The sequence below is a fragment of the Theropithecus gelada genome, chromosome 14 (genome assembly GCF_003255815.1).
Source record: "Theropithecus gelada isolate Dixy chromosome 14, Tgel_1.0, whole genome shotgun sequence".
Lineage (NCBI taxonomy): Eukaryota > Metazoa > Chordata > Mammalia > Primates > Cercopithecidae > Theropithecus > Theropithecus gelada.
In genome coordinates this window covers 4,885,138-4,908,778 of record NC_037682.1, presented here as the reverse complement: position 1 = coordinate 4,908,778, position 23,641 = coordinate 4,885,138, and the positions used below count along the sequence as shown (strand labels likewise).

The window sequence follows — 23,641 nt, the reverse complement described above, 5'->3', positions numbered from 1 at the left end:
CAGGCTGGTCTCGAACTCCTGACCTCTGGTGATCCACCTGCTCAGCCTCCCGAAATGCTGGGATTACAGGTGTGAACCATCACGCCCAACCACTGTCTGCATTTTAAGCAACAGAGATGGCTCCCTGGGCTGTTTTAGGAGTGACTCTTCCATCCCTGGAGATGACAGACTGCACTCTGCGAAAATCACCTGAATGTTGCCTGGAGCTTTTCCTCCTGGCATGGTCCCTTCACCTGGAAACCCCTGCATCCTATTCGAGGTGCAAAATACATAATGACAAAACTAGCCAAACCCTGAAATCCATGGCAGCTGTGATAACACAGCTGTTTAGTACCTGTTACAGGTGAGGTTTGAATTTCGTTGACTATTGACACAGAAGTGCTGGGAACAGGCTGCAGGATTGGAGGGCCAGGTCCTCCGCCCCACAGTGCAGGTGCAGGTCATGATCCACTTACTTAGCACCACATCACACCATTGCTCCTGCTGCCTCTCACTCGGAGCCCCCTTCCTCGTTCCCCAGGCAGCTCCTAAGCCCAGCCCTATGGCTCCTCCTCCCTGGAGGCTTCTCTGACTCCCCGCTCCCTGTGCTTTTCCTTTCTCTGTTGAGCTTGGTCCCACCTCCACTACCCCCAAGGTAACTGCTGCACCACTGTTGGGGACCCCAAAGGTAATGGTGGGGATAACTAATCTCTCCTGTGCTGCCCTCAAGCTTTTCCTCCTAACTTCTGTAACATCGAGAACAGTGCTCCCCGTAGGCACCTCACAAATGTTTAGTGCTTGTGGTTCTAGTTCACCTCAGGAGTAGTTAAATTAAAAGGCAGAAGACGTGGTATTTGAAGATAGGACCTGGATTTAAATCCTACTTTGCTGTTCTCTAGCTGTGTGACCTAGGGCAAGTTCACTCACATCTCTGACCTCAATTTCCTTACCTGTCAAATGAGGATATTAACAAGGTTATCGGAAAACTAAGGGAGAGGACATGCTTGGAAATTCTCATGAGGACGGAAAGCAACGTGATGCATGGTTGACCACCAGTGTCAGCATTTACCCAGGCTTATTTGTGCTTCAAGAACCTACCATTGCTATATACACTTTTTTTTATTTGAAAGCAAACAGTTTTTATTGCAGTAGACGTTCATAAAAGTGTACACATTATAATTTTACAGTTTGAAGAAATTTTACAACATGAATGTATCCGATGATTACCACCCAGATCAAGCTAAAGAACATTACTAGCTCCCTTGAAGCCCCCTTCATGATGCCCACCCACCCCCAGTCATTACCCTCCACCTATCAGTGTGGATTCAACTTGCCTGTTGTTGAATTCAGTGGAATCCAGCTTTTGCTCTAACTTCGTATGTTAGATTCTTCAACGTGGTTACATGTAGAAGTCCTTCATTCTCGTTGCTCTAGAGTATTCTGTTGTATAAACATACCACAGATTTCCTGTTGACATTGTCAGGTTTTGGCTTGGGGTCTGGTCTTGGTTTGCTTTGAGCCATTCTGATGTGTGTGTTGTGGTATCTCATTGTGGTTTTACGTTGTGTCTTTTTGAGGACTAATGCTGGTGGTCACCGTATCATAGGCATATGGATCATTTGAAGAGCCTCTTTTGAGGAAGTGCTCATACGAGAATTTTTTTTAATTGGGTTATTTGTCTTTTTCTATTCCTTTGTAAGAGTGGTTTACATATTTTGGAGACAAGTCCTTTGAGATTTATATGTATTTCGAATATCTTCTCCCACTCTATGTCTTACGTTTTCACTTACTTAATGTTGTCTTTTGATCAACACAGGTTTCTAATTTTATTGAAGATTTATCAATCTTTTCCTTTGTGGTTACTGATTTCTGTGTTCTGTTTAAGAGATATTTGTGCATCCTAAGGTCATGAAGGTAGCCTTCTGTGGTATATTCTAGAAGCTTTATGGTTGGCCTTTTTGCATCTGGAATTGGCTTTGTGTATGACATAAGGTAGGTGGTCAAGGTCCAGCTTTCTCCCTATGACTCTCCACACCATTTATTGATTCCATACCACTTACTGATTCCACACCACTTATTGATTACACACTACTCATTGAAAACACAGTCCTTTCCCACACTGCACTACAGCAGCACCTTTGTAGTAAATCAAATTGTGGAATATATGCAGGTCAGTTTCTAGAATCTCCACTTTGATCCATGTATCCTTGAATATTACACTGTTATAACTATTGTTGGTCAATATGAATATCAGATAGTATACATCCTCTCACTGTTCCCTTGAGGGAGTCTTCACTCTTGTTGGCCTTTGGCATTTCCGTATAAATTTCAGTATCAGCTTGTCAACCTCTCTTACACACACACACGCACATACACACATGCCTTCTGACATTTTGATTGGGATCACTTTGAATCTATAGGTCAAGACCAATTTGGGGATAATTTTTTTTTTTTTTTTTTTTGAGACTCAGTTTTGTTCTTATCACCCAGGCTGGAGTGCAATGGCACGATCTTGGCTTACTGCAACCTCTGCCTCTCAGGTTCAAGCGATTCTCCTACCTCAGCCTCCCAAGCAGCTGGGATTATAGATGCCCGCCACCACACCCAGCCAATTTTTTTGTATTTTTAGTAGAGACAGGGTTTCACCATGTTGGCCAGGCTGGTCTTGAACTTCTGACATCAGACGATCTGCCCATCTCGGCCTCCCAAAGTCCTGGGATAACAGATGTGAGCCATCGTGCCTGGCCCCAGTTTGGGGAAAATTGATGGTTATACTTATTGAGACTTCCAATTCATGAACATGGACCATCCTGCCATTCATTCTGGTTTTCTTTCATGTCTCTTAGTAATGTTTGGTGATTTTTCTTTGTTGAGGGCATGCATCTTTTTTGTTTGTTCTTATACATTTAATTTTTTTTAATATTGTTTAAAAAGGCATGAGTTTTTAGGATTTTATTTGTTCCTAGCATATAGAAGAACAATTGACTTTTGAGTGTTAATCTTGTATTCAGTGACTTTGCCAAATTTACTTTTTAATTCCAATAGTTCATCTGGTTTGCCAAATTTACTTTTTAATTCCAATAGTTCATCTGAATTTTCTCCTTTCAAAATCATGCTTTTGGGGATAATGTCAGTTTCATTTTTTCCTTTCCAATCCATAACTTTTTATTTCTTTTTCTTGCCTTATTATATCACTAGAACATCCAATGCAATGTTGAATAGGAGTGGAGGTGCAGACATCTGTGTTTCAATTCCAGCATCAGGGTATAGCTTTCGATAGCTTACTATTTAACATGCTATTTGTTGTAGGTTTAGTCATTTCTCTTTAATTTGCTAAGAGAGAACAGGTGTTTACAAACAGGTGTTAAATTTTACCAAATGCTTTTTGTAGCACCTACCAAGATGATCATTTGGGGTTTTTTTCTCCTTTATTTTGTTAATTTTTGAGTATTAAACCAACCTTACGTCCCTGAAATAAGTTCAATTTGGTCATAATATTTTAACCTTGTTAATGGAATTGGTTTGCTGGTATTTTTGTTTAGGATTTATAAGAGATATGTATATTTATAAGATATATTGTCTCATATTATAAGATCCTTTTCAGGTTCAAATTCACTGGGAAATGGTCCCTCTACCTATTCCTGGAAGTTTGTGGAAGATTGGTGTTATTTCTTCCAGAAATGTCTAGAAAATTTTTACCAGTGGAGCTCTATGTACCTAGAGTTCTCTTTACAAAAAGAATTTTAATTAGAAATCAAATTTATTTATAGATACAGGACATTGTGATTGTTTACCTCTTCTAATGCAAGTGTTGGGAAGTGGTGCTTTTCTGGAAAATGGTCCATTTCATCTAGATTTTCCCATGTATTTGAATAGTTATTAATAATGTACTCACATTATCTTTTTCCTGTCTGTAGAAACTGTTGTAATGTCTGCCTTCTCGTTCTTGTTATCCATCATTTGTGTCTGTCTTCTCTATTTTGTACTCTGTCTCCAGTATGGCCCCTCAGGCCCAGGAAAGAGGGGCCCCTGCTCAGGACCCTGAGCTACCACATCCCTCCTCTGGTCCGCACCCCTCACCACAGGTATAAAGTTCATGGAGCTAAGGAAACTGCACAGCCAGGGCCCACACACCCCTTCTGAGACCATGCCTAGATATTCAGGCCCCAAATGTCCCTAACTAATGGCCCCCAGCCTGCTCCCAGAGCCTGCAAGTCCTCCCCACTAGCTTTGTCCTTTCAAAGACAAGCCATGGGAACATGGTGTAGGCCAAGCAGGTAGCTAAGGGGCAGATGTTGTGAGGCTGTGGTCAGACTTTGGAGGTACAGGCTCCTCACAGCACAGGATGGTGCCAGGGTGGCGAAAGTGTGTGGCAGGTACCAGCTCCCCATCACCTCAGCTGCTGGCACACATCTCCAAGGAGTCCGAGACTCCTAAATTTGAACCTAGCCTTCTCTGTTGTAGGAAGGCATATTTGTTAAAGCAGAAACAGAAAATATTTCATTCCATTGTTTGCTAGCTTGATTTATAACTTAACTATTTAGATATGTGGCATGTGGTCTTCACTCTTGTGAGAGGCAGGCCTGAGTCTTGATTGAATTTTATCAATTTTATTACTTTTAAATAAGCAATTTTAGTTTTGTTGATTTCTCCATTATAAATTTGATTTCTAAATTGTTGGTTTCTGTTCTTTATTATTTGTGTCCTTCTACTTTGGGTTTAATATACAGTCCTTTTTTAGCTTCCTGAGTCATAAATTTAGATCATTAATTTTCAGCCTTCTTTTTGGGCTCAAATGCATTTAGGGCTGTACAATTATTTTCAAACCGAGATTTAGCTACCTATGATGATACCATAATATGAGATGGGATATCATATTTTCATGATATCCAGTTCAAACTGTTTCTAAAGTTTCACTGTGATTTAATCTTGTTAGTAGATAACTTAGAAGGGTATCACTTAATTTCCAAACACTGAGTTTTTTTATAGTTGTCCTTTTATTATTGGTCTTTACTTGTTTCTGTTGTTATCAGAGGACAAGATTTCAGTCCTTTGAACTGTGTTGAGGCTGGCTTTATGGCTCACCGTGGGCTATTGTGGTAAATGATTTTTTGTGCACTTAAAATATATATATATATTCGGTAATTTTTGTCGATTTTGTGTGTGTGTGTATGAAATTCTATGATTTCCTGAAAGAGTTGTGCTAAATTTTAAGTTAAAATATGCAATCACAATTAATGGTTTATTCCTTATTTTAGTTCTGTCAGTTTTGGGTTTATGTATTTTGATATATACATAATTTAAAATTGCTATATCTTTCTGTTGACTATAAAGCATCCCTTTTTATCTCTAGTAAAATTTCTTATTTTGAAATATATTTATTTGATAGTTCTACAGCTGCAGGAAGTTTCTTTCAAGTGTTTACAAGGTATATTGATATTCTTTCCGTCCTTTGACTTTTAATCATTCTGGTTCTTTATATTAAAGTGTGTCTTCTGTATATAATATATAGTTGAAGTTTTAAAAAAAATCAGTCTGATAACTTTGTCATTTAATTGGAATACTTAGGCCATTTATGTTTATTATAATTACTGATATATGTCTGGGTTTACATCCACTATATTACTATAAGTTTTATAGCTATACCATTTGTTTTTTGGACTTTTTACCTCCTACTTTTTGGTTAATCAATTCTTTTTTAAATTGCCATTTCTCTCTATTATTTGGTTAGTTATGTGTGTCTTTATCATTCTTCAAGTGGTTGCACTAGAAATTGCCACATGCATTCCTGGCTTTTTAGAGTCTTTCTTAAAACAATATTTACACCACCTTTGGACAATGTGAAAACCTTAACTTATGGTTTTAAAAATGCTTTTAACTTCATTTACCTTCCCCCCCACCCCACCTTTTGTTTATTTTTGTCATGTATTAATGCTACTTATATTTAATCCCCACAAGACATTGTTATTGCTATTTTAAACCATCAATATTCATTAGCTTTACTCACATATATATTTTCCTTTCCAATGTTCTTTATTCTTTTCTACCTTATCAGGCTTTCATATGGGATTATTTTCCCTCTGTCTAAAAATTCCTTTTAGTATTTCTTTTAGTGCAGGTCTGCTGGCAATGAATTCTCTTAGTTTTTGTTCATCTAAAAACATATTTATTGCATTTTCATTTTTGAAAGATATTTTCTCTAGATATAGAACCCTAGATTGGCAGTAATTTTCTTTCAGCAATTTCAATACGTCACTCTATTGTCTTTGGTTTCTATTGCTTCTGTTGAAAAGTCAGCCATTCACCTTATTATTAATCTTTTGAAAGTAGATGTCTTTTTTCTCTGGCTGTTTTGTCATTTTTCCCTTTTTTTTGTTTTCACCAATTTTGCTATGATGGGCTGGGATTATTCTGATAGGATCTGGGCCATACTTTTAAACATTGTGCTAGATATCCTAGGAAAAAAATAAGGCAAGAAAAATAAATAAAACTATGGATAGAAAAGGAAAAAATAATACTGACATTATGCAAATATAACCCGTTTGGGGTTCATAGAACACATCATATTTTTAACTACACATGGCCTGATGTCTTTCATTGGTTTTGGAAAATTCTTGGTCAGACACCTCAAATATTGCTTCTGCCCCATTTTCTCCCTTCTGTTTTTTCAGAATTCCAGCTGCATTTAGGTTAGGTATGTTTACAAGACGTGGATGCCTTTCATGGTCTTTTCTGTGTTTTATATCTTTTTTTCTCCTGTGCTTCAATTTTAATGCTTTCTATTAACCATCTTTCAGTTTAGCTAATCTCTTATATTCTATCTAATCTGCAGCTCTACCTACCTTTTGAGTTATCATTTTTGGCTTTGGAATTCCCATTGGATTCTATCTGTACATTCTCATTCTCAAGTGAAATTCTCCATCTTTGCATTTACTGTATTCATCATATTAACAGATGTGTCTAATTACCCCAATATCTGGATCTGCTGTTGGTCTGTTTCTATTGTCCTTTGGTTTTTGTTTGCTTGTTTTACTTTGTTTTGTTTCTGTGCTTCTTGATTCTTTAGCTCTGCTTCCTGGCATGTGTGGTGATTTTTAATTGAATCTTGGATATCACGTGTGGACAATGCAGAGGCTCCAGATGATGTTCTCTTCTTCCAAGAGGATTCTTGTCTTTTTGGCAGGCAGAATGCAGAAAGACCAGCTGGTTTCTGTCAGGGTTGGAGATGATTTGAGATTAGACTTAAGGACTTACGGAAGGTAGGTCTTTTTCTGGGTTCTTGATTGAAAGCCTGGAGAGTTTACTAGGACTCTACCTCCTTAGAGTACCCTGAACTCCAATTATATATGTGTGTGTGTGTGTGTGTGTGTGTGTGTGTGATGTGTGAGCAATAAAGCTTTTTAATCACCTGGGTGCAGGCGAGGCAGACTGAGTCCGAAAAAGGAGTCAGCAAAGGGAGATGGGGTGGGGCAGTTTTATAGGATTTGAGTAGTGTAGTGGAAAATTACAATTAAAGGGGGTTTTCTCTTGCGGGCAGGGGCAGGGGTTACAAGGTGCTCGGTGGGGAGCTTCTGATACTCCTTGTCCAGGAGAAGGAATGTCACAAGGTCAATTCATCAGTTAGGGTGGGGCAGGAACAAATCACCATGGTGGAGGGTCATCACTTAAGGCAGGAACCGTCTATTCTCACTTCTTTTGTGGGTCTTCAGTTGCTTCAGGCCATCTGGATGTATACGTGCAGGTCACAGGGGATATAATGGCTTAGTTGGGCTCAGAGGTCTGACATTCTTGTCTTCTTATATTAATAAGAAAAACAAAATAGCGGTGAAGTGTTGGAGCGGCAAAAAATTTTGGGGGTGGTATGGAGAGATAATGGGCGGTTTTTCTCAGGGCTGCTTTGAGTGGGATTAGGGGTGGCGTGGGAACCTAGAGTGGGAAAGATTAAACTGAAGAAAGATTTTGGGGTAAGGGGTGATATTGTGGAGTTGTTAGAGGAGCATTTGTTGTATAGAATGATTGGTGATGGCTTGGATGTGGTTTTGTATGAATTGAGAAACTAAACGGAAGACACAAGGTACAAATAAGAGAAGCAGAAAAACAGGTATTAAAGGACTAAGAATTGGGAAGACCCAGGACATCCAGTTAGAGAGTGCCCAAGGGGGTTCAGCATAATTATTTACTTGGTTGGTGAATTTTTGGGCTCTATCCTTGATTTTTTTATGTTGTCATATACTAGGCCAGATTGATTTAGGTAAAAACAACACTCTTCATTTAAAAATATACAAAGCCCTCCTTTTTCAGCAGTAAGTCAAGGCCTCGGTGGTCTTGGAGGACAACCGCAGCTAAAGAGTCAACCTGGGCCTGAAGGATTGATAAAGTCTGTGATATGTCTGCGATGCTAGCAGAGAAGTTATTAGAGAGGCTACGGAAGATTGTGAGAAGATTAGCAGCCTGGTGAATTTCTTGTCTAGCTTGCTAGAGGACTAGAAGATAGTTGCCCAGAGGGCTGGTGTCTGGAACAAGGTTGGGGCTGAGCAAGAAAGTGCATCCATATAAAAGTTCAAATAGACTGTACCCTGTAGCATTTCAAGGGCAAGTTCTAATTCTGGGAAGGGCAAGAGGTAGGAGTACTGTCCAGTCCTTTTTAAGTTGGAGGCTGAGCTTGGTGAGGTGTATTTTTAAAAGACCATTAGTCCATTCTACCTTTCCTGAAGATTGAGGACGGTAAGGGGTATGAAGGTTCCACTGAATACTAAGAGCCTGAGACACGGCCTGGGTGATTTGACCGATAAAAGCCGGATCGTTGTCGGCCGGGCATGGTGGCTGACGCCTGTAATCTCAGCACTTCAGGAGGCCGAGGCAGGCAGATCACGAGGTCAGGAGATCGAGACCATCCTGGCTAACATGGTGAAACCCCATCTCTACCAAAAATACAAAAAACTAGCCAGGGGTGGTGGCAGGTGCCTGTACTCCCAGTTCTCTCAGGAGGCTGAGGCAGCAGAACGGCGTGAACCCGGGAGGTGGAGCTTGCAGTGAGCCGAGATCGCACCACTGTACTCCAGCCTGGGCGACAGAATGAGACTCCATCTCAAAAAAAAAAAAAGCTGTACCATTGTCAGATTGAACAGAAGTAAGAAGGCCAAATAGGGGAATTATATCTGTTAGAAGGGAAGGGATGACTGCAGTAGCCTTTTCCAGCTGGTGGGAAGGGCCTCGACCCATCTGGTGAAGATGTCAATCCAAACTAGCAGATACTCAAATTTATGGACACGGGGCATATGAGTGAAGTCAATCTGCCAATCTTGTGTTGGAGTAAATCCATGAGCCTGATGCGCAGGAAAAGGAGGAGACCTGAGAAAGCCTTGGGGGCTGGTGGCATGGCAGACAGAGCATTGAGAGGTAATGGTCTTAAGGATGGATTTCCATGAAGGGAAGGAGATGAGGGGCTGCAGGAGGCAAGCCAGAGACTTGTATCCCACGTGGAGGTGATCATGAAGGGAAGAAAGAATGGATTGAGCTAGTGAGGTAGGAAGAATGAATTTTCCATGATCGAAGGACCACTGAATTGGAAAAGATTGGTAGAGCAGATTTTCAGAAGAAGAGTAGGTGGGAGTGATAAAGGAGAAAGAAAAATACTGGTCTTCTGGAGTGGGGACTAGGATATTAGTGGGTGTGGAGGCATTGGCTGTTTTATATTTTTTTATTTTTATTTTATTTATTTATTTTTTTAAATTTTATTTTATTTATTTTTTATTTTATTTTATTTATTTATGTATTTATTTATTTTTAATTTTTTTTATTTTTGGGGCTGTCCTGTCAGCATAGGCATTTTCCTTTGCAATAAGAGCAGTAGGTTTCTGGTGTCCTTTATAATGAATGACTCCAGCCTTGGCCAGCAGGAGAGCAGCCTTAACAAGGACCTTTATTAGGGTGGCGTTGATCATGGAAGAGCCTTGTGTGGTAAGGAAGCCTCTTTAGGCCCAGATGACCGCATGGTTATGGAGGATGAGGAAAGCATATTTGAAGTCAGTATAAATGTTAATGTGCATTCCTTCAGCGAAAGAGAGCGCATGAGTTAAAGCAATCAGTTCGGCTTGTTGGGAAGTGGTGGCGGGGGAAAGTGCAGCAGCTTTGATAATAGTGGTGTGGGACACGACAGCATATCCAGATTTAGCTGGTGAAAATTGATTGGGTTTAGAACTGCCGTCAATAAGCCAAGTGTGGTCTCGGTTTGGAATTGGAAGAGTAGAACTCTGAGGAAAGGGGGAAGATGCTATATGTATTAGGGAAACATAGGTATGTGGTTCAGGACTTGTGTTGGGTGCTAAGTGAGAAACTGGGCTGCAATCGGGCCCATGGGTAATAGTTACTGTTGGAGTTTCAACCAAAAGCGAATAGAGCTGGAGGAGTCGAGGGGCAGATGATAAATGTGAAAGGTGTGAGGAGGATATTCATGTTTGAAGGTTGTGAGAACTGTAAAGGGTAAGTGGAGCATAGCCTGTGATTTTGAAGGCCTCTAGAAGTATTAAAGCGGCGGCTGCCACCGCTTGCAGACATGAGGGCCAGCCTAGAACTGTGAGGTCAAGTTGTTCTGATAGAAAGGCAACAGGTTGTGGGCCTGGCTCCTATGTGAGGACTCCAGCCCCACAGCCTTGGATTTCAGCTGTGTGTAAGGAAACGGGATGGGATGAGTCGGGGAGTGCTAGTGTGGGAGCTGTCTCCAGGGCCTTCATGAGAGAGCAAAAGGAGGAATGGGGAAAAGACTTAGGGTCTATGGGATCAGTTAAGTTACCCTTTGTGAGCTTGTAAAGTGGTTTGGTTAGGATAGCAAAGCCTGGTATCCAGAGTCAGAAGTATCCAACAACGCCTTAGAACGAAAGGAGTTGTTTTCTGGTGGTGGAGACTGGGGTCTGGGAGATTAACTGAACACAGTCTGCAAGAAGCGTGTGTGTGTGCTGATGGAGGATTATACCGAGATAGGTAACACTAGGGGAAGAAGTCTATGCCTTAGAGAGGGATATTCGGTACCCCTTTGAGTAGAGATGTTGAAGAAGCAGGATAGTGTCCTGCTGGGAAGATTGATAAGAAGGGCTGCAAAGAGGAAGATCATCAAAATATTGAATAAGGTGGAAGGCAGACAGGCAAAAAGAAAGCAGATCATGAGAAAGGGCCTGGCCAAAGTAGTGTGGGCTGTCCCTGAAACGTTGGGGCAGAACAGTCCAGATGAGTTGGGATTGGTGAGTGCTTGAACTCCAATTTTTGCCTCCCCTTTCTCTCTCTCTCTCTCTCTCTCTCTCTCTCTCTCTCTCTCTCTCTTTCTCTCTCTCCTTTCTCTCTTTCTCCCCCCTCCCACCTCCTCCAAAATGTTGAGCTTATTTCTCTGCAGCTCCCTTCTCTTAGCCCTCAAGTCCCGTCTGCCTTGGTTGTCTTCCAATTCCTTCTAGCAGCTACTTATAGCAGCTGAGTTTCTCTGTTTTTTAATCTGGCCTTTATAGATGTTCTTGACATCTATAAAGTTAACAGTTGCCTACTGGAGCGCCTTGTGCCTTAGATGGTTGGACACACAGAGGAGTGGCTGAGACAGCTAGGGAGAGCTTCACACCAACAACAGAGGAAAAGTCTGCTGTTAAGGTCAACCAATTAGGGGAGGGTCTCTACCTCTGTTGCTTCCAACTGCAAGATCTTGAGTAAACCACAGGAATTGTCTGGGCCTTAGTTTCCTCATCTGCAAAATGGGTCTAATAATACAAAGGCCATGTATTTCATAGACTTTGTGTGAGGATGAGCAATAGGGTATACAACCAATGGTACTTTGGAAATAGAGAGGTGATTTTTTTGTTTTCTTTCTTTTTTTTTTTTTTTTTTTTGAGATGGAGTTTCATTCTTTTTGCCCAGGCTGGAGTGCAATGGTGCAATCTTGGTTCACTGCAACCTCTGCCTCCCAGGTTCAGCCGCACCCAGCCAACAATGATTTTTACTGCATCAATTGGTGTGTGTTGAATAAAGGCAGGGAGGGGAGGAAAGAATGGGATGGGGGTAGAGAAGGGCAAGATCAGGGAGAATTCCAGCTCCTCAGGCCTAGACCTGTCATCTTATCAGAACAATCCCAATCACCTGACAATGGTCTAGAGACCAGTGGCCCTTCAACAAGAGCATTTGAGCTGAGCAATTTTTGCCTTTCTTAAAGATAAGATTAAATTAATGTGACTCCAAGTCTTACCACGAGGACGTTGCCCTTTGCTGGGAAGCCAAGCAGTCCCCAAGTACCTCACCCATGATTTTCTTGGTGCCTCATTACACATGGTAGCAAAAATGGCAAGCCCCTAAGAGGACCACTGTGATCCTCTGAAGATGGGGGTTCCCAATCCCGCGAACCCGGTTCTTCAGAACGCTGTTTGTTCTGATGAATTAAGAACTGGTCATATCTAGTCTTTGTTTCCCTCTCTTTTGATCATTTTTTGGATGAGTCAAAATCAGGTCACCACCAGCACCAGGATGTGACATGAAGGGACGCGCCTCAGCCCCACAGGGCACATTCCTGCCCTCTTCCCAGGCTCAGGTCTTCCCTGCCTCTGAATCTTGCTCTCTTTTTCCCTTGTTCTCACTTTTCTTTCTTTTTTTCTGCCCTTCCCTTCTTTTCTTTAATTCCTCTTTCTTTTTTACCTGGGGAAAAAGTCTTCAGACTTCTGGAGTGGATTCATGAGTGTGAATGGGGTGCAGCCTGCCAACATCATTTTTCCTCAAGGCACAGAGGCTGTTTCTGTGGCTGGGCACAGCTGAGAGGACCCTCTCGCGGCACTGGGGGATTGATGGCTGATGGAGGGAAGGAAGCTCATAGAACATCAGGCAGAGTTTGTCCTGCTCCCCTCAGACTCCCTATATCACACTGATGGGGTTGCAGCCCTGGGCTGCAGGGGTAGGTCTGGCCTGACGGAGGCTGGGACATCTGGAAGCCAGTGGCCTCTCAGCCAGCCGCTGGCTCCTGCGCACATTCTCCGGGAAGAGCCCCAGGTCTCTTCTTCACTCCCCCTCACCCTCCCAGTGGGGGTTCTCTGACCCCAGCAACATGGATGGGCAGGGAGGCGTCTCCAAAGGCCAGACGCTTAGCTGAGAAATCATTTCTCAGTCCCTGTGTGGCCCCTTGCTCTTAACCTTTTCCTCCTTTGTTCTTAGTCCTGTTTTTGCCCTGATTTTTCAGCTGGGCGCCCTGGACTGAGGCAAACTTTAAAATTGCCCCTGGGATCAGACACACGGTGGCCGCCTCTCTGGCTATGCTGGCCTCCCTGTTTAGGGCAGCAGGTAGGGAACAGCTGGCTCAGTCCAGGCCAGATGAGCAGGAAATAAAGGTTTTCCTTGTCCCCTTTCCTCCAAGCCTCCTCCTTTTTCCCTTTCCCCTTGCCATGGGAAGTTCTTCTCTTCCTCCACTCCTTCCATCCCTCGCCATCTGTGGGCCTGATGCTGATTATCCTGTTCACTATCAAAATTATTTGGGAGAAGAAAGTCATTTGTACTTTAGTATGAGTTTGATCCATAGTTTGTTTTTCCTTGGTCTATTTGCTATCTGAGTCTCACTGGCAATGAAAAGTTGAGGGCTGCATTACAGACATTTGGGGCCATTACAGGAGAATGGAGGTGAGGAATGGGCGGGGGACGGGGCAGGGCACTGACCGTAGAAGGACCCTCCAGAGCCCAAGCAGTCACACACACAAGCTGCCACCCCCAGTCCTCGATCAGTTTCCATGCCGTTCATAGTCTGAGACAAAGGAGTTTAAAAGTATGTGGTTGAGAGTGGCTTGGAGCCCAGCCAGGTACAGGGAGCAGGGGAAACTGAGGCTGCTTGACTGGGCAAGGCAAGAATGCAGGGAGATTTTAAGACGGCTGACTGTAGCTCTGATTTTTTTTCTTGTGAAGGAGCAATCCTGTTTGGCTCCAAGCCTGGGGATGGGGCTGGCTCTGTGGAGCAGGTTGCATTTGAGCCAGGTGGGCCTGCCCTGGGAGTCGTCGGCTGCCTCCAGAGGGGGTGAGGTTTCCATCACAGGGGTTGAGGTCTCCTGGATTCAGCCATCATTAGAGGAGGCTTTGCATATTGCCGGGGTTGTGCCAGACCGGATACATGGGGGCCTTGACTAAAATGTGTTTCTTGGGCCCTGCCCCCAGCTCACTGAACCCAGGAGCAGCCCTGGGATCATTGTGACCTCACAGCTCAGACAGCATCAGTCCCCCGTGGGGGCCGCCTTTCCAGCCCCTCTTCCCAGCAGAGGATCCCAGTGCCTTCCTGGCCTGACGGCCCTGCAGGCCTGGCCTTCCCAACTTCCTCTCTGCCCTTGTCCCCCGTCATTCCCCCAGTTGGAGGGTGCCCCAGCCTGGCTGACGTCAGTTCTTGTCCCCAGCACACACAACTCTTCCCAGCCTCAAGTCTTCCCTCACCTGGCTGCACCGCTGCCTGCGATGTTCCTCCCAATCTTGTCAGGGCTGGCTCCTGGGGATAAGATATCTGCTCAGACGCCGGGCGCGGTGGCTCAAGCCTGTAATCCCAGCACTTTGGGAGGCCGAGGCGGGTGGATCACGAGGTCAGGAGATAGAGACCATCCTGGCTAACACGGTGAAACCCCGTCTCTACTAAAAATACAAAAAACTAGCCGGGCGTGGTGGCGGGCGCCTGTAGTCCCAGCTACTCGGAGGCTGAGGCGGGAGAATGGCGTGGACCCGGGAGGCGGAGCTTGCAGTGAGCCGAGATTGCGCCACTGCACTCCAGCCTGGGCGACACAGCGAGACTCTGACTCAAAAAAAAAAAAAAAAAGATATCTGCTCAGATGTCACCTCCCCAGAAGGGCCTTCCACAGCCAGCCACGTCGTGTCCCCCCACACCTGCCCCCACACTCGCTAGCCCACCATCCCCTCTTCCTTCTTCCATCCTCCACAGGGGTCATCACCATCTAATATTCCTGTGCATGCATCTGTTTGCCTTTCTGGCTTCTGGTTTTGGTTGCCTTCCCCCGGAAGGTAGCTCTGTGGGAGTAGAGCAGGGACTTGTTTGCACTGTTTATTCCGTGACCCAGCCCCGGCTCTGTGTCTGGCACATAGAATTGTCACTGAATGAATGAATGAATGAATGAATGAATGAATGAATGAATATCCACTGTGTGAATGAATGAGTGACAGGTTTGGAGGTCACTGGAGCAGATGGCCAAATCTGTGACAGCTGTGACAATAAACAGCAATTACAAGCAGAGGGCCAGATGCCGAGCTGCCCTCGTGGACATTAATGGTCCCAGGCCCTGAGCTTGCATTCCCAAGGGACCCTTTGCTTGGTGTTTTGGGCCCACGCTCGACATCCTGACAGCCTGTCTTCTAAATGGGACTGAGGTGGAAATGGGGGGCGGGGTCCCAGAGCCCACGTGACTTGTCCAAGGACACCTTGCAGGGTTGCAGGGACAGAGGGGGAAGAGGCCTATGCCTGGCACCCATCATCAGTCTCTAGAAAGTTCCATTCTGAAACATGAGTCAGCCATGCCCAACAGTCTCCTGGGACAATCCCCCACACAAACTTTTGCCGAGCGCCTGCTGTGTGTTGAGGGCACATGGAGTCCTCCTCTCCTTGGTGACTTGGTGGCGGGGGTAGGGAGGTGGCAGCCCTGACTTTGGCTTCCCTGAATGACGGCACAGCAGAGAGACATGTGGTCTCCAGTGGAGATTAGATCTCCGTCAGCGGCAGGGATGCAGCCGGCCCCAGCACTGGAACTCCACGGTGGAGTAAAGCACCCCGGAGGCTGTCCTGGCACAGCCTGACCGCAGTTATAGACCAGTCAGCCCCGGGAGGGACACTCTGCCCCGGCCCGGACGCTGCCAGCCGGCCTCATGGATGCCACAAGTCCAGCCAAGGAAGTGCCTGTCCCCACTCCCAGGGCCATGCAAAGGGGTCCAAAATAAACTTGCAAAAGCAACCCCCCAACGGGGAGGCCAGTTTGTCCAGGGTGTCCGGGGGCCATGATGGGCACTGCTGTTTTCCTAACTCACGTGACCAAAAGTCCTTTCATTTGCATAAAAATGGAACCTGGTTGTCTAAGTCTTCCCAAAGTTTCCTTATACCAAGCAGCCGTGAAGGGCCCCCCACAGAGCAAGGTCTCGACTGGCCACCATGAGAAGCCGCCGTCCCCACCCTCCAGTCACATCCAAACCCCTCTACGCCGTGGGGCTTAACCACCTCTGAGCATCCCACGTGCGTGTCACTCACTTCTGTCTTGTCGATGGTCTGCCTGCTCCTCCCTCGCTGGACAGCAGCTCCAAGGGGACAAGGAATCGTGCATGTTTTTATTTATTTATTTATTTATTTTATTTTGTTTTATTTTTGAGAAGGAGTCTCCCTCTGTTGCCCAGGCTGGAGTGCAGTGGCGCAATCTCGGCTCACTGCAACTTCCGCACCCTGGGTTTAAGCAATTCTCCTGCCTCAGTCTCCCGAATAGCTTGGATTACAGGTGCCTGCCACCATGCCTGGCTAATTTTTGTATTTTTAGTAGAGAGAGGATTTCACCGTGTTGGCCAGGCTGGTCTTGAACTCCTGACCTCAAGTGATCCATCCGCCTCGGCCTCCCAAAGTGTTGGGATTACAGGCATGAACCACAGAACCCGGCCTGTGCGTGTTTTGCTGGCTGCTTCTTCCCCAGTGCCTCGGAACCTTGAGAAGATGTTCTCAGGCACCCGGTGGATGCATAGGCAGCCCCAAGGCCCTTCCCAGCCTTCCTATCCCTCCAGGCCTCCCGACCCCTGACTCTGGCTTGGGGCAGTTGACCGCTCCTCTTCATCTTCCTAGTTCCCAGTGACCCTTTAGGATTGAGCTGAGAAGCCACTCCCTGTGCAAAGCCTTCCGGAATCGACCGTGACCTTTCCTCCCCCCGGTCCTTCGGCATTTTTCTGTGGCTGTCAGATTTCTGACTTCCTGGCCGACTATCAGCCCCACACCTGTGGGTCTGTGCCCAGGGCTCACAGCTTAACACATAGGGGGACCTTAATAAATACACTGATTTCCCCTGTGGAGGGGGCACACTCCTGCCAGGAAAACCCAGCCCACCTCCTCCCCCGACAGGAGTCCTCACGTTGGAGAAGGCCCAACTCTCAATGGGGCTTTTGTGGCGGGTGGCAGTGGCCTCAGCAGCTTTCCCCGGCAGCTCCACCAGCCGGAAAATGTTAAGACAACAACTCCATCCTTGCCCCTAGGGAGAACCTGTTTGTGAAGATTCCACAGCCTCTCTTTAAGAAGCAAGTGTCCGTGCTGGGGTTGGTTGAGTCGGGTAAAAATCGCCATGTGGGTAAACTCTTCATTGTCCTCCACTAGGCGGATGCTAGAATCTGTGGACACCAACGAAGGACATTCTCTCATTTGCTCATCCTTTCAAAGGATACTTTGCATACCTACTGTGTGCCGGGCTCTGCTAGGTCCTGATAATATATAGAGAAAAAAACAACGGTCCCTGCTTTCCTGGTACAGGGAGAATAATAAGCTGTCAGATAACAGATGCGGGGAAGCAGAGGAAGGGGCTGGGAGCAGGGCCAGGGCAGACCCTGGAAAGGTGGTTTCTTAGCAGAAATCTCGGAAATATGAGCGAGCCAGGAGGGAGGGAGGGTCACAGCTCCCAGAAAACTTGAAGTCCAGCCCCAGAGAATACAGTTAACCCCTGGGAGGAGGATGCAGTTAGCCTATGTCTGCTCCACGGTAAGGGGCTCTATCCCTGGCACACCCCCCACTCTTTCCCCAGCCCGCTCCTCCAACTGTTCTGAAGTGGTGGGAAGGCAGGTAGGGGCTGTCCCAGTGGTTATCTAAGGGAAAACTGCCCCCCTCTGTTTAGTCCCCAAGCTGAACAGATTTGAGATCTGTTTAACGTGGAAGATCTGGGCTGTGATGAGCTTAAAGCGGGAGGAGGATGCTTGATTTTTCAGAAAGCCTGATTTCAGACGTAATCATTCATGCTTAAGAAGCAGGGACGCTGAGTCTTGGGAATAGCTTTTGGAAAATGGTAATCTACGTTAGAGGGCAGGGCAGGCAGCCCTGTGGCCCCTGGGCTCTGTATGACTATGTGTCTTGGAGGATCCGGGCTGTGATGAGCTTAAACATCTTAAATATCTGCATTCAGGAAGAGCTTCTGGATGGACACTGGAACCACTAATTATGCATGCCATTGGGAAGGAGGTCCCATGTTGGGTCATTTTTAACGCTTCATGGATGAGTTGTCGTATGTGTATGTGTGCAAGTGTGTGCATGCATGTACTTACCAACTCTATAGGACACAGATCTTTGGATTTTGTCTACATAAGCAAAGGGATTGAAACGACTTGATTAATTTGCTGTTGGCCACTAATGCATTTTGCAAAGACAGGCGGCCACTGTCTGTCACAAAGGCTACTCTGTCTCACGCTCTCCCCTCCTTACGTTTTAAGAGTCAATGCCTTGGGGCCCAACTTTGTTGGACAGCTGGCTCGATTCTGTGCATTTTTCTAGGTCTCCATGGCTCATGTCATTTTCAGGCATGAATATGAGCCATCAAATTATGACAAAATCGCCTGGCGCCGCCATTCTAGCCAAGGAGGGTGAGGGGAGGTGGAAGGAAAGCAAGATGATGAAGCGAATTCCTCTGCAGATAAAGGGTGGCAGATTCTATGGAGAAGTACAAAGTTGGGAAGGGGTTTGAGGAGGTAGAGGTATAAAAGAATGAGTGAACGAGGCAGGGCACCGTGGCTCACGCCAGTGATCCCAGCACTGTGGGAGACCGAGGTGGGCGGATCACCTGAGGTCAGGAGTTCAAGACCAGCCTGACCAACATGGTAAATCTCCGTCTCTACTAATAATACAAAAGTTAGCCGTGACGGGTGCCTGTAATCCCAGCTACTTGGAAGGCTGAGACGGGAGAACGGCTTGAACCCAGGAGGCAGAGGTTGCAGTGAGCCAAGATCATGCCAGTGCACTCCAGCCTGGGCAACAGAGTGAAACTCCAAGTGAATAAATGAATCGTGAGTGCCTGGTGAGTGGGTAAGTAAGTGGGGAACGGGGTGAGCCAATGAGCGAGTGAGCAGGTGGATGAGTGGACAAACAGTTGAGCGAATGAATGAGTATGTGGCTGAATGAACCCCTCGCTCTAGCGGAAAAGCCAGAGGAAGGGGCCCGAGCATCTCCTTCAGGGGTACCTGCCAAGGCGGAGTCCTGGAACCCCTGCCCAGGACCTCTCCTGGAGGGCATCTGGGTCAGTCCCTTGCTCCCCAGCGCTGTCAGCCCCTGCCTCAGATCTCTTACCCAACCTCATCGCTTCCACCTGGCAAGGTAGATGGCCCATGTACTGGGAGCACTACATGGTAGGATCCCTGGGAGGGTGCCCCCGGGTGTCCTCCTGGGTCTCTTTCTGGTGTGAAATAGGGAGCTCTCTCGGCTTCTTCAATTGAACACCTGTGTGACCAGCTCTGTCATCAGATACGTTTTGTAATTAAAGGCTACTCTGTCATATTATTTCAGGAATGTGCTGTGATTGGCCTTGGGGCAAAGGTCGGTTTCTCTGCATGTGTGCTGTACAGAGAAAAAGCTGTTCAACTATTTTTCCCTGAATAGTGAAAGGGTCCAATATGAGTCCACAGGTTACAAAGTGTATCAGTCCCTTAAATGATTGTCACCCTTTTCCTACCTATCAACCTATTCCATGTCACTGCAGAAATCTTAAAAAACAGGAAATGACAAGGCGGAAAATAAAAGCCATCCAATATAGTGTTCCTTAAACAATAAGAAAAGGCTCTGTAGCTAAGCAGTCCAGGCTCATTGTTCCTTTCCACATGTGGCTTTCAGCCCTGGAACGGTGGCTTTTCTGAACTGAGATGTGCCGTAAAATAACATTCACATACCAGATTTCAAATATGTAGTTGGAAAAGAGAGAATGTCCAAGGTCTGATTAATAACTTTTTTTTTTGTTTTTGAGACAGGGTCTCACTCTGTCACCCAGGCTGGAGTGCATTGGTGCAATCATAGCTCGCTGCAGCCTCAAACTTCTGGGCTTAGGCAATCTTCCCACCTCAATTTCCCAAGTAGCTGGGATTACAGGCAGGCACCGCCATGCCTGGCTCATTTTTGTTTTTTCTTTTTTAGAAATGGGATCTGACTGTGTTGCCCAGGCTGGTCTCTGACTCCTGGCCTCAAGTGATCCTCCACTTTAGCCTCTCAAAGTGCTGGGATTACAAGTGTGAGCCACCATGGGGCTGGCCAGGAACTTTTATATTGAGGACATGTTGAAATGATATTCTATGTATAATAGGTTACATACCATAGATTATTGATTTCCCCTGATTATTTTTACCCTTGTTAGCGTGGGTAGTAGAATATCCCAATGACACACGCTCCACAGGGCCCAGTAACGCACTCCTTTATTGTACAGAAACATTGCATCGGGAGGACGACGTCTCCCACGCCAAACCCAGAGGGCCTTCAAGGTTCTGATTCCCCAGTGCAGGGTTGGGACGATTCCTCCACTAACTGGTGATGCTCCTGGCTCATTTTCCCATTCATTTCTCCCACAAACCTGGGGCCCAGGGTGTACAGCCAGCGGTTGTCACACACAGTATCCCCCCAAGAGAAACCTGCAGCCTGGAAGTTCAGTTGCAGGACAGAGACCCCCAGCCTGGCAGAGGCCTTGACACAAAACAGAAGTTTGGCACCAAATGATATATACGTGAAGGCACAATGAAATGAACAGCAAGGGTTCAAACAAAAGGCCATGCATGGCATAACAAAATTCTGGAACATCTTTTGTTCCAACCATAGGGTTTCCTAGGAAGGCGTCAGGATCTCCTATAAAGATAACTGAGGCTCACAGTCGGCCCTGGAGCTGTGGCTTCCTTGACTTCGGGGAGGGGAGGGTGTGATGAGACCCCAGAGGATTCGCTCCAGAGTGAGACGCTTGCCGCAGCCAGTGCCTGCAACATTAGGATCCATCTCAGGCCTTAGACATGGGTCTTTAGGGAAATCAGGGCCTTGGGCGGGTCACTGACACCAGGGGAGTGATGCAGGTTTGGTGCGCTCACGCCCGGCACACAGCCCATGGAAGGTGCAGGGGTAAGTCTGTGGCTGAGAGCAGCTCTCACGGGGTTCGTGTACTCTCAACAGTGCAGGGGTGCCAATCCATGTCCCAGCTCCACGGCCTTGGAACCTCAAGTCACCTTCAGCCCCTCAGGCCAGAGGACAGGAGAACCAGGACTTGTCCTTCTCTATCAGAAGCTGCATCGTATCTAGGGAGAAAATACACAATCGGGGCAGGGGCTCAGAGGAAGCCATAAGGGTCAGCCTCGTCTCTCTGGAGTGGCACGAGCTCAGACAGAGGCCGCCCACCTCTGTGAGGGGGAGGTTCGTTACTCTCGGAAAGTACGCTGGTGAAAGGAAATTGCCAGGCAATCTGGAACTTTTCTTCTTTCAAGCCCTGGGAAGAAGAATTGAACCAGTGGCGGGCAGCTAGGTGCTCTGTTTGGCAGGGTGGGCAGGTGCTGTCCTGCTGCAGGGAGTCCCACCCTGTCCCCCACGGCAGGGTTTCTGATGGCAATGCACCCATCATCCTGGGGAGGAAGGCTGTGCCTCCTGCAGAGTCCCTGGGGAGGAAGCAGCTGTTTAAGATTTCGTCTACACTTCTTCCCACACCTCCTGAGAAAGGACACAGGAGGAGGTTGTCTGTGTGAATGCACTTGCAGATGACTGTAATCACCCTAACAGGGCGACTTAACATTTGTAAAGAGCTTAGCACAGGGCTGGCTGTAGTAAGCGCTGAGCAGCTGCTTGTTAAATAAATAAACATAAATGGGGAAAATCCATAGTGTGCCAAGGATGGGAAGGAGAGTAAAAAGCACAGAAATGAAGCCCGAAAAACTGAGGATGGTGGGCAGAAGGGAACATGAGTGGCTGAAGCCAAGGATGGAAGGAGCAGAGGTGAGGGATGCCATCTGAGCTGGACCAGAAAGGCTTCCAGGTGAAGGTGGCCTGGCCAGGCTCTCAGCTACCCCAGGTAAGTTTTAAAGCTCTTGGGATTCTCAGAAGGCAGGCCTTGGGTTCACAAAACACATTATGAATCTGAAAACCCTCCTATGGAAACTGGATGTCCATGAATTCTGTTGAAGAAAAAAAAAAAAAAAAAATCCACACCCTCCCCTCCGCCCCAGGCAGAACTTCATGCTTTGGCTGCGTTTCCGAGCTTCGGCCGGCAGTTTCCGAGCCCGTGGAGTCCCGCCGTCATGCTGCGGTTGGCCGGCCTCTGCTTGGGCACTGACATCATGCAAGGGAAGGAAATGACAGTGACCCGTCTCCCGCCCACCGTATCTCAGTTGTAAATTCCCCAGGCACGTCTTCCCCGGGGTAATTACAGCCCAAGTTGCTTTTAGGAGGTGATATCATTTACCTGTTTGGCCTCTGTTTCTGTCCTACGCGGGTTGTCCAGCAGCACAGGGCTGGTGGGGAGTGGGACGGGTGGCCGTTGGTGCTCACAATGGCCCTGAGTCATGACTGCTCACTCCTTCCATGCTCCTTTTCCTCCCCTGGGCTGCTCGTGAGTCAACAGCACTTATTAAACCCCTCTGAATGCAGAGATTTGTACTGGGCCAATCGAGGGCCAGGGCAGGCTCAGTGCACCCGGGCTGTGCGGGTGCCACCACCACTACCAATGGAGAGCAACCCTGGGCACCTGCGTATTTCTATTTTGTAAAAAGAAACCCAATCTCCTTCCTGCCACCTCTCTAATTCTAGGTGTGCGTTGAATTCATGGAGTGAGCTCTGATTTGAGGGGTGGGGATCAGGAGAGCTAGATTAAAAGCCAAGTTTGCTCTCTTGCCTGACCTTAAGCCAAGTACATCACTGCTCCAGGTGTGCGCACCTGTGAAATGGGGACTGATAACGCTGGCCTCCCAGGTCCAGGTGACAGTGCAGGGGAGGGCTGCTGAGAAACCTGAGAGCAGTGGTGCTCAACTGGGGCTGGTTTTGTCCCCTGGAGGATATTTGACAACACCAAGAAACATTTTTAGTTGTCACACTGGGGCTGGAGGCAGAGGGTGCTGCTGGCATCTTGTGGGTGGGTAGAGGCCACCAGGGAGCCTGCAAAATGTCCCACACTGCACAAGACAGTTCCCACCGCAGAGGATGATCTGGCCCCACACATCCACATGCTGGGACACCCACTGTGTCCCACCCTAGAGCTCCTTTATTAGAAGAGGCATTTGCATCCCTGGCTTGGACTCACCATGGCCAGGCGCCAGGCCTCTTGGTCCTCGCCCACCATCCAGAGGGAGACACTTCATGCCTCACTTTACAAAAGAGGAAATCGACGCAAACCAAGGCCATGGGGTTGGTTAATGGGGAGTGAGGTTCCTGTTCCGGCCTGTGGTCTCAGTAACCAGTCCCTGCATCTCCATCATTTGGGGCACCTCGCTCTGCCTCCTTTTGTAAAGTTTGGTATGTTGGACTTCCCACTGAGTTGCAGACAGCTTGGCCAGTGCTCTGAGGTATTCTTCCCTGTGGGCAATGCCAACGGGATGGAAATAAAATACCATTGAAAAGGGCTCCCTGTGCTGCCTCCTACCAGGAAGCCACCCTCCTAACAGCTTTGTCGGTCTGCGCTCCTCGTCACCTGATGCTTGTATCCTCGGTGACTATTAAAAC

At 46.8% G+C, this 23,641-nt stretch overlaps 1 protein-coding gene and 2 long non-coding RNA genes across 3 annotated transcripts in view; 1 reads left to right on the top strand and 2 right to left on the bottom strand.

The window, feature by feature from the left end:
* ANO1 (anoctamin 1) overlaps positions 1–23,641 on the top strand; it is a 195,119-nt gene that overhangs the window by 60,374 nt on the left and 111,104 nt on the right. The gene's annotated exons all lie outside the window — the stretch shown is intronic.
* On the bottom strand, positions 6,129–14,107 carry LOC112607047. Its single transcript, XR_003115728.1, has 2 exons — positions 12,643–14,107; positions 6,129–6,434 (listed from the first exon to the last, which is right to left on the bottom strand). It is a non-coding gene; the product is annotated as an uncharacterized LOC112607047 (long non-coding RNA).
* On the bottom strand, positions 20,729–23,636 carry LOC112607046. The gene is made up of 3 exons (XR_003115727.1): positions 23,610–23,636; positions 23,223–23,494; positions 20,729–21,234 (listed from the first exon to the last, which is right to left on the bottom strand). It is a non-coding gene; the product is annotated as an uncharacterized LOC112607046 (long non-coding RNA).